Genomic DNA, 8193 nt, shown 5'->3' on the forward strand with positions numbered 1-8193 from the left:
ATCATTTAGCTACAAAATAGCAGGTCAGCAACTGGAAGCAGTTAATACCATAAATTATCTGGGAGTACGCATTAGGAGTGATTTAAAATGGAATGATCATATAATGTTGATTGTCGGTAAAGCAGATGCCAGACTGAGATTCATTGGAAGAATCCTAAGGAAATGCAATCCGAAAACAAAGGAAGTAGGTTACAGTACGCTTGTTCGCCCACTGCTTGAATACTGCTCAGCAGTGTGGGATCCGTACCAGATAGGGTTGATACAAGACATAGAGAAGATCCAACGGAGAGCAGCGCGCTTCGTTACAGGATCATTTAGTAATCGCGAAAGCGTTACGGAGATGATAGATAAACTCCAGTGGAAGACTCTGCAGGAGAGACGCTCAGTAGCTCGGTACGGGCTTTTGTCAAAGTTTCGAGAACATACCTTCACCGAAGAGTCAAGCAGTATATTGCTCCCTCCTACGTATATCTCGCGAAGAGACCATGAGGATAAAATCAGAGAGATTAGAGCCCACACAGAGGCATACCGACAATCCTTCTTTCCACGAACAATACGAGACTGGAATAGAAGGGAGAACCGATAGAGGTACTGAAGGTACCCTCCGCCACACACCGTCAGGTGGCTTGCGGAGTATGGATGTAGATGTAGATGTAGATGTACCCGGTTCACCCTTTCGTACACCGGATCCAACGCTCTCTTCAGCAGCTGGTGGACGTCGGTTCTCCGGTTAGCTTCATGTGGGTTGCTGGCCATGTCGGTATCCCTGGGAACGAAGCTGCAGATGCCGCGGCCAAGGCTGCGGTCCTCCAGCCTCGGACAGCTTCTTGTTGTGTCCCTTCGTCCGATTTTAGCAGGGTCATTTGTCGGCGAATTGTATCGCTGTGGCATGCCGATTGGGCTGCACTTACCGACAACAAGCTTCGGGCCTTAAAACCTCTTCCCGTGGCTTGGACGTCCTCCTCACGCCCTTCTCGGCGGGAGGAGGTCGTTTTAGCCCGGTTAAGAATTGGACACTGCCGGTTCAGCCATCGCCATCTGCTGACGGCTGCGCCGGCGCCGTTCTGCCCATGTGGGCACTTGCTGACGGTTAGACACATTTTAATGTCCTGTCCAGATCTTAACACACTGCGCCTCGATCTTCACCTGCCAAATACTTTCGATGCCATTTTAGCGGATGACCCACGAGCAGCTGCTCGTGTTCTTCGTTTTATCAATTTGACGAACCTCTCTCAGGACATTTGATGATGCTGTTTTTTAATCCTATGCCTGTCAGTCTGTCTTTTATCGTGTTTTCCCTTTTAGTTGTTGTTGTCAACTTGTGCCTCGCGGTGCATTCTTAGAGTAGTCAGGGCGCTAATGACCATTGAAGTTGTGCGCCCTAAAACAACAAAAAAAAAATGTCCATTGTACATTCCGACGGACTTGGGCATATCTAGCAGGACAATGCGACACTCCACACATCCAGAATTGCTACAGAGTAGCTCCAGGAACACTCTTCCGAGTTTAAACACTTCCGCTGGCCACCATACTCCGAAGACATGAACATTATTGAGCATATCTGGTATGCCTTGTAACGTGTGCTTTTCAGAAGAGATCTCCACCCCGTCGTACTCTTACGGATTTATGGAGAGCCCTGCAGGATTCGTGGTGCCAGTTCCCTCCAGCACTACTTCAGACTTTATCAGAGTCCATGCCAGATCGTGTTGGTCACTTTCGCGTGTTCGCGGGGGCCATACACGAATTAGGCTGGTGTACCGGTTTTTTCTGGCTCTTCAGTGCAATATTCAGAAGAAGGGAAGAAAATTGAGGAGCTCTTATTTGACGATCAGGTTTGTTTTAGTACAGGTATAGGCACCAAAGACACAGTTTTGACTGATATGTACATACGATTTGTCGAACTAAGAAAAGCGTTCGGCGATCTTAAATGGTGCAAGATATTCTAAATTCTTAGTAAAAATACATGTAAGCTGTAGAGAAAAGGGCTGATAAGGAGTTTGGTCCTGGGGAGGGGGATCACAACTTTGTTGCTATCGCTCCATATCCCCACAAATGTTTTTTGCAGTCACACTTTTTACATGTTAGAGATGCCTAGAGATGTACTAATAATGACTATAACTTATATCACGAAATAGCAATTTTGAGAAACATAGCACCTGAAAGGCATTTAACCGAAAATGCGTCATTGTTTTTTGTTTATGATTTAACTTGAGCTATCTTCACTTTAGTACTGTTCAATATATAAATCAGCTGTGTGAAATTCGGGCTCAACAAGACACAGGTAAGGAACTTCGTGAGCCTTCAAAATCGGACAGTCTATAAAGATAAAACCAACTTAGGAAAATATTACTTCTGTGCGCAACATTCCTTCTTCACCCAACCTATGCAGTTTGTTTAACTCAGTCTCCTCAAATGAATGCGTTCACGAGTCACATATCGCACTGGTTGGTTTACGTGACAACACGTTGGCCCCGGGACAAGAAAGGAGAGGTCAGCGTGCGTCAAACTGTTGCATTTTAAGACCCAATCTGGACCACCTGAATATTCTTTCACTCTCGAGGGAAAACAACAACGCAGCATGTACAATGTCTACGACTCCAAACAGATATTAATGGTTTCTTTTACGATTTGCAGTTACGTAGTTAGTTTCGTGTTCCATGGATCATCTGCACGATAAATCATAATGATATAGGACGAGTTATTTTATATTCACGTCACAAATTAATTTGTAAATATGGCTACATTTACAAGCTTTTCTTTTTTTAGTATACAGATGTGAGTTAGTAATTTATAACCACTACCTTTTTCACACTACAACAATAGAAACTCTTCTGCGGAATAGAAGAAGTTATACTGGAGAAACTTTTTCAGTTTGTTTTCACATTTTACTCTGCCCTCTGTCAGATAGTTTATTTTTATGGCTAAGTGATCAAAAATTTTGGCTGCAGCATTGTGTATACCCCAATTTGTGCTAAAGACAACTTTAATATGGAGTAATCAATCTCATGTTTTCTTCTAGAGCGCACCATATATTATTCTTAAGCACATTTTTGAATAATGAAGACTTTCTTACCCCAGAACATTACTCCATATGACATTAATGAATAAAAATATGTAGTATATGTAAACTTACTGACTTGTATCTCCCCAAGATTTGAATTGATTCTAAATACAAATGTGGGTGAACTAAGATGTTTTAGGAGTTCCAAAAGTTACTTTTTCTAAATTAAATCCTCATCAATGTGGACAACTAAAACTTTTGAAGTTTTCATCCTGTTTATCATTTCCTCACTTGTCGTTGGTGTAGTACCTCTAGATGTGCAGAACTGAATATGTTATCTCTTTTTGATATTGAGAGTGAGGCAGAAAACCAATCAATCATACTTTTAAGAATATTGTTTACCATTTCGTTTGTTGCTGTATGTGTGGTTGGAGGATTAGAATAGTAGTGTCTTCCGAAAAGAGAACTAATTCTATTCGTTGTATATTACACGAAATGTACTCGCAGTTGCGAATACAAACAAGCATAAGCTCTTTAAAGGAATGACGGCAGTGAAAAATTTGTGCCGGACTGGGACTAACACCAGGATTTTCAGCTTTACGCTAGCGGTCGCCTTAACCGTTGGGCTATCCGTGCAGATTCAACCTTCATATATTCGTCGATCCTGCGTCACAACATCTACTGATACACACACTGTGTAATTCACCGAACGGGAGGTGGGAGGGGGACACACACTTTAACTGAAAATCACTGTCTATTTTCGGCTGATGAATGCGATACTCCAATGTTTGTTTTGTTAAGAAGTATAATACAACACAGGCATTGTAATATCGTATTTATCCAACAAAACCAGATAGCAATTTTCAATTAAAGTGTGGAGTCCCGTCCCCCCCACCCCCGTACGGGACTTACGCTGTGTTTGTACGAGTACAGATTGCGACGCAGGAACGACGACGTATGGAAGTGTGGTCTCGCCGTGAGTCGTGCACAGATAGCCAAAGCGGATAAGCCAACAGCTCGCGTAAGGCGGGAAATCCGGGTCGAATTTTCCGTCATTACATTATACAATTCATGGTTTTCCGTGTTCGGAACTGCTAATATATTTCATATATTTTAGTACATGTTTCTTCGTACATCTATGCATGTCCAAAGAAACATTGTAATGAAGGTCTTAACAACACAGACACTGCAATATAGTATAACATGTAGTGATTACATTTTCACGCAATTTGGGTGCATAGATCCTGAGAAATCAGTACCCAGAACAACCACCTCTGGCCGTAATAACGGCCTTGATACGCCAGGGCATTAACAGAGCTTGGATGGCGTGTACAGGTACAGCTGCCCATGCAGCTTCAACACCATACCACAGTTCATCAAGAGTACTGACTGGCGTATTGTGACGAGCCAGTTCCTCGGCCACCATTGACCAAACGTTTTCAATTAGTGAGAGATCTGGAGAATGTGCTGGCCAGGGCAGCAGTCAAACATTTTCTGTATCCGGAAAGGCCCGTACAGGACCTGCAACATACGGTCGTGCATTATCCTGCTGAAATGTAGAGTTTCGCAGGGATCGAATGAACAGTAGAGCCACGGGTCGTAACACATCTGAAATGTAACGTCCACTGTTCAAAGTGTCGTCAATGCGAACAAGAGGTGACCGAGACGTGTAACCAATGGCACCCCATACCATCACACCGTGTGATACGCCAGTGTGGCGATGACGAATACACGCTTCCAATGTGCGTTCACCACGATGTCGCCAAACACGGATGCGACCATCATGATGCTGTAAACAGAACCTGGATTCATCCGAAAACATGACGTTTTGCCATTCGTTCACCCAGGTTCGTCGTTGAGTACACCATCGCAGGCGCTCCTGTCTGTGATGCAGCGTCAAGGGTAAACGCAGCCATGGTCTCCGAGCTGATAATTCATGCTGCTGCAAACGTCGTCTAACTGTTCGTGCAGATGGTTGTCGTCTTGGAAACGTCCCCATCTGTTGACTCAGGGATCGAGACGTGGCTGCACGATCGTTACAGCCATGCGGATAAGATGCCTGTCATCTCGACTGCTAGTGATACGAGGCCGGTGGGATCCAGCACGGCGTTCCGTATTACCCTCCTGAATCCCTCGATTCCATATTCTGCTAACAGTCATTGGATCTCGGCTAACGCGAGCAGCAATGTCACGATGCGATAAACCGTAATCGCGATAGGCTACAATCCGACCTTTATCAAAGTCGGAAACGTGATGGTACACATTTTTCCTCCTTACACGGGGCATCACAACAACGTTTCACCAGGAAACGCCGGCCAACTGTTGTTTGTGTATGAAAAATCTGTTGGAAACTTTCCTCATGTCAGCAAGTTGTAGGTTTCGCCGCCGGCGCCAACCTTGTGTGAATGCTCTGAAAAGCTAATCGTTTGCATATGACAGCATCTTCTTCCTGTCGGTTAAATTTCGCATCTGTAGCACGTCATATTCGTGGTGTAGCAATTTTAATGGCCAGTAGTGTACCATCTGGCAAATGACCAAAGATTTCTGTGGCAGCATAATTCACCCCTTTCTGTGGCAAAGTGAGATTTAATCCAGCATAGTGAAGTTCATCCTTTCTTCTAGTGTTATAGTTATGCACTTCGCTGTTATTTTTGAATTGGAATGGGTTATGAACGACAAATTTCAAAAGTGAATATATGTATTCCGCATGTACTGTGAATATCCCGAGTTCCTTAAATAAATGTCTGGAAGGTGATCTTGGGTAGGATCCAGCTATTATTCTGATTACACGCATTTGTGCAATGAATGCTTTCTCTCTTAATGACGAATTGCCCCAAAATATGATGTCATATGAAAGCAGTGAATGAAAATGGGCATAGTAGGCTAATTTACTGATATGTTTGTCACCAAAATTTGCAATAACCCTAATAGCGTAAGTAGCTCAACCTAACCGTTTCAGCAGAAACTGCTTTGTCGGCCATTTCATTCATTTCCCCAAATTCCCATGTGCTCTGGTAGCCAGCAGAGTGGCACTTTCTTCCCCCACCGCTGTAGGAAACGCAGTTGGTCGTGTATCTCTAGTTGGAATTGTATACACAACAGTGAAACTGTGATGCCTATCTAAAATGTTTTTACAGATATTCAAACGTAGAACTGGGAGTACCACACTTCTTAAAATTCGTCAAATCTAAAATAATTCTGGGCCTCTGTAGGAGCCAAGGTGGAGATCTGCTCCAGCCTTGGTATAAAACATTGAAACTAGCCAGGCCCATCTCTAAAAGACAATGCTATAGGGCCTATTTGTTCTGTGTCCAGAATAAGAGACTTCCCACTGCCGACCAAGCAACAGTGTGATATGCAGATAGATATGACGTGGACGATGTTTTATAGGCCTGTCGCACCATGATGAGTCGTCACTGGATGTGAAGCGGTTGCTCACGAGCCTATGAGCAGTTTTGTTGGGAAAAAGCGTGAATTCTGACACGTGAAATAAGAAACTGCATAGCAGAATTGCAAGATTTCTATCAACAATCGAGGCAACCACAAAACCTTGCTGTAAGACCGTCGGACTTTCATAAGCAAAAAGAAACGGATATTGGTCAGCAAGCTGATCACATTTTGAAAACAGCATTCCTTTAAATATCATTACTGTTGCAAAGATGAACAGGTTTTAATCAACCAATGGTTGAAAGGATGGGCAGAGTTCATGCATGGGATCGATCACCAACTAACTGAAAATGAGAGACGAGCATCTGGTCCAGCAGAGGAAGCTGGGAAGAGGGGCGAGCGAAGCGAACATGAAATTCATTAGTTCTGAAAGTCATTTATTTATGTATATATAACATACATTTGGCAACGGCCTTGCCGCAGTGGATACACCGGTTCCCGTGAGATCACCGAAGTTAAGCGCTGTCGGGCGTGGTCGGCACTTGGGTGGGTGACCATCCAGGCCGTCATGCGCTGTTGCCATTTTTCGGGGTGCACTCAGCCTCGTGATGCCAATTGAGGAGCTACTCGACCGAATAGTAGCGGCTTCGGTCAAGAATACCATCTTACGACCGGGAGAGCGGTGTGCTGACCCCACGCCCCTCCCCGCATCCTCCACCGAGAATGAAAGGCGGGCGGATGGTCCCGGTAGGCCACTCGTGGCCTGAAGACGGAGTTTTTTTTTTTTTAATAACATACATTCACATACATTTGAAATTTTTAAAAAAATATCCAGTACTCATTCAGCGATGATAATTTTACTCGTATTTCTGTCGTCTAACTGAAGCGTTCTCGTTTCCCGAGCACGGGGTCCCGGGTTCGATTCGCGGCGGGGCCAGGGATTTTCACATGCCTCGAGATGACTGGGTGTTGATGTGCCGTCTTCATCATCATCATTCATCCCCATTATCGTCGGAGGAAGGCAATGGCAAACCACCTCCACAAGTACCTTGCCTATTACGGCGGTGCGGGTCTCTCGCATAGTCGCCTACGCTCTGTTATGGAGTATGGGACTTCATCATGTCATCATCATGTCTTCTAACTTGTAATTGTTCAGCTCTTTTTTATCATTTCTGCTCAAAATACCTTGCTGAACTAGTGACGCCAAGATTTTGTAACGTCGAATCGGAGTTACTTGATCTTGAGGAAGTTTAACGAATATCGATTTGAAAGTGTGTCTCAAAGTTCCATCACCACAAATAAAAACATAGTCTACCAGTAACGATTTCCAAGCTTTTCTGTCTTTGATAAACGCAGGACCAGTGACAGGGAACCAGTTCCTATCCTAGCACGAAGTCGAGGTACTGAAGATTTTGTCGTCAGTAGCAGTTCTATTCACAAAAAAATTCTGAAAGAAATTTCGCCAGAAAAAGGCTATTGAAAACGCGCAGAAAAAGAATCAATTTAAAAAATGGCTCTGAGCACTATGGGACGTAACTGCTGTGGTCATCAGTCCCTTAGAACTTAGAACTACTTAAACCTAGCTAACCTAAGGACATCACACACATCCATGCCCGAGGCAGGATTCGAACCTGCGACCGCAGCGGTCGCGCGGTTCCAGACTGTAGCGCCTAGAACCGCTCGGCTACTCCGTCCGGCAGAACCAATTTAAAAATAAGACTCTGCAGGCTGCTATGCTCCATTGGGATGGTAAATTACTATCAGTATCGACGGGTAACTATACAGTAGGAACAATTTCTGTAATT

General features: G+C 44.1%; 1 pseudogene; it reads left to right on the forward strand.

Annotated features, from left to right (window-relative positions):
• Window positions 1-6852: 6852 nt before the first annotated feature.
• On the forward strand, window positions 6853-6970 carry LOC126177446 (5S ribosomal RNA; annotated as a pseudogene).
• The last annotated feature ends 1223 nt before the right edge of the window (window positions 6971-8193 follow it).

The sequence above is a fragment of the Schistocerca cancellata genome, chromosome 3 (assembly GCF_023864275.1).
Source record: "Schistocerca cancellata isolate TAMUIC-IGC-003103 chromosome 3, iqSchCanc2.1, whole genome shotgun sequence".
Lineage (NCBI taxonomy): Eukaryota > Metazoa > Arthropoda > Insecta > Orthoptera > Acrididae > Schistocerca > Schistocerca cancellata.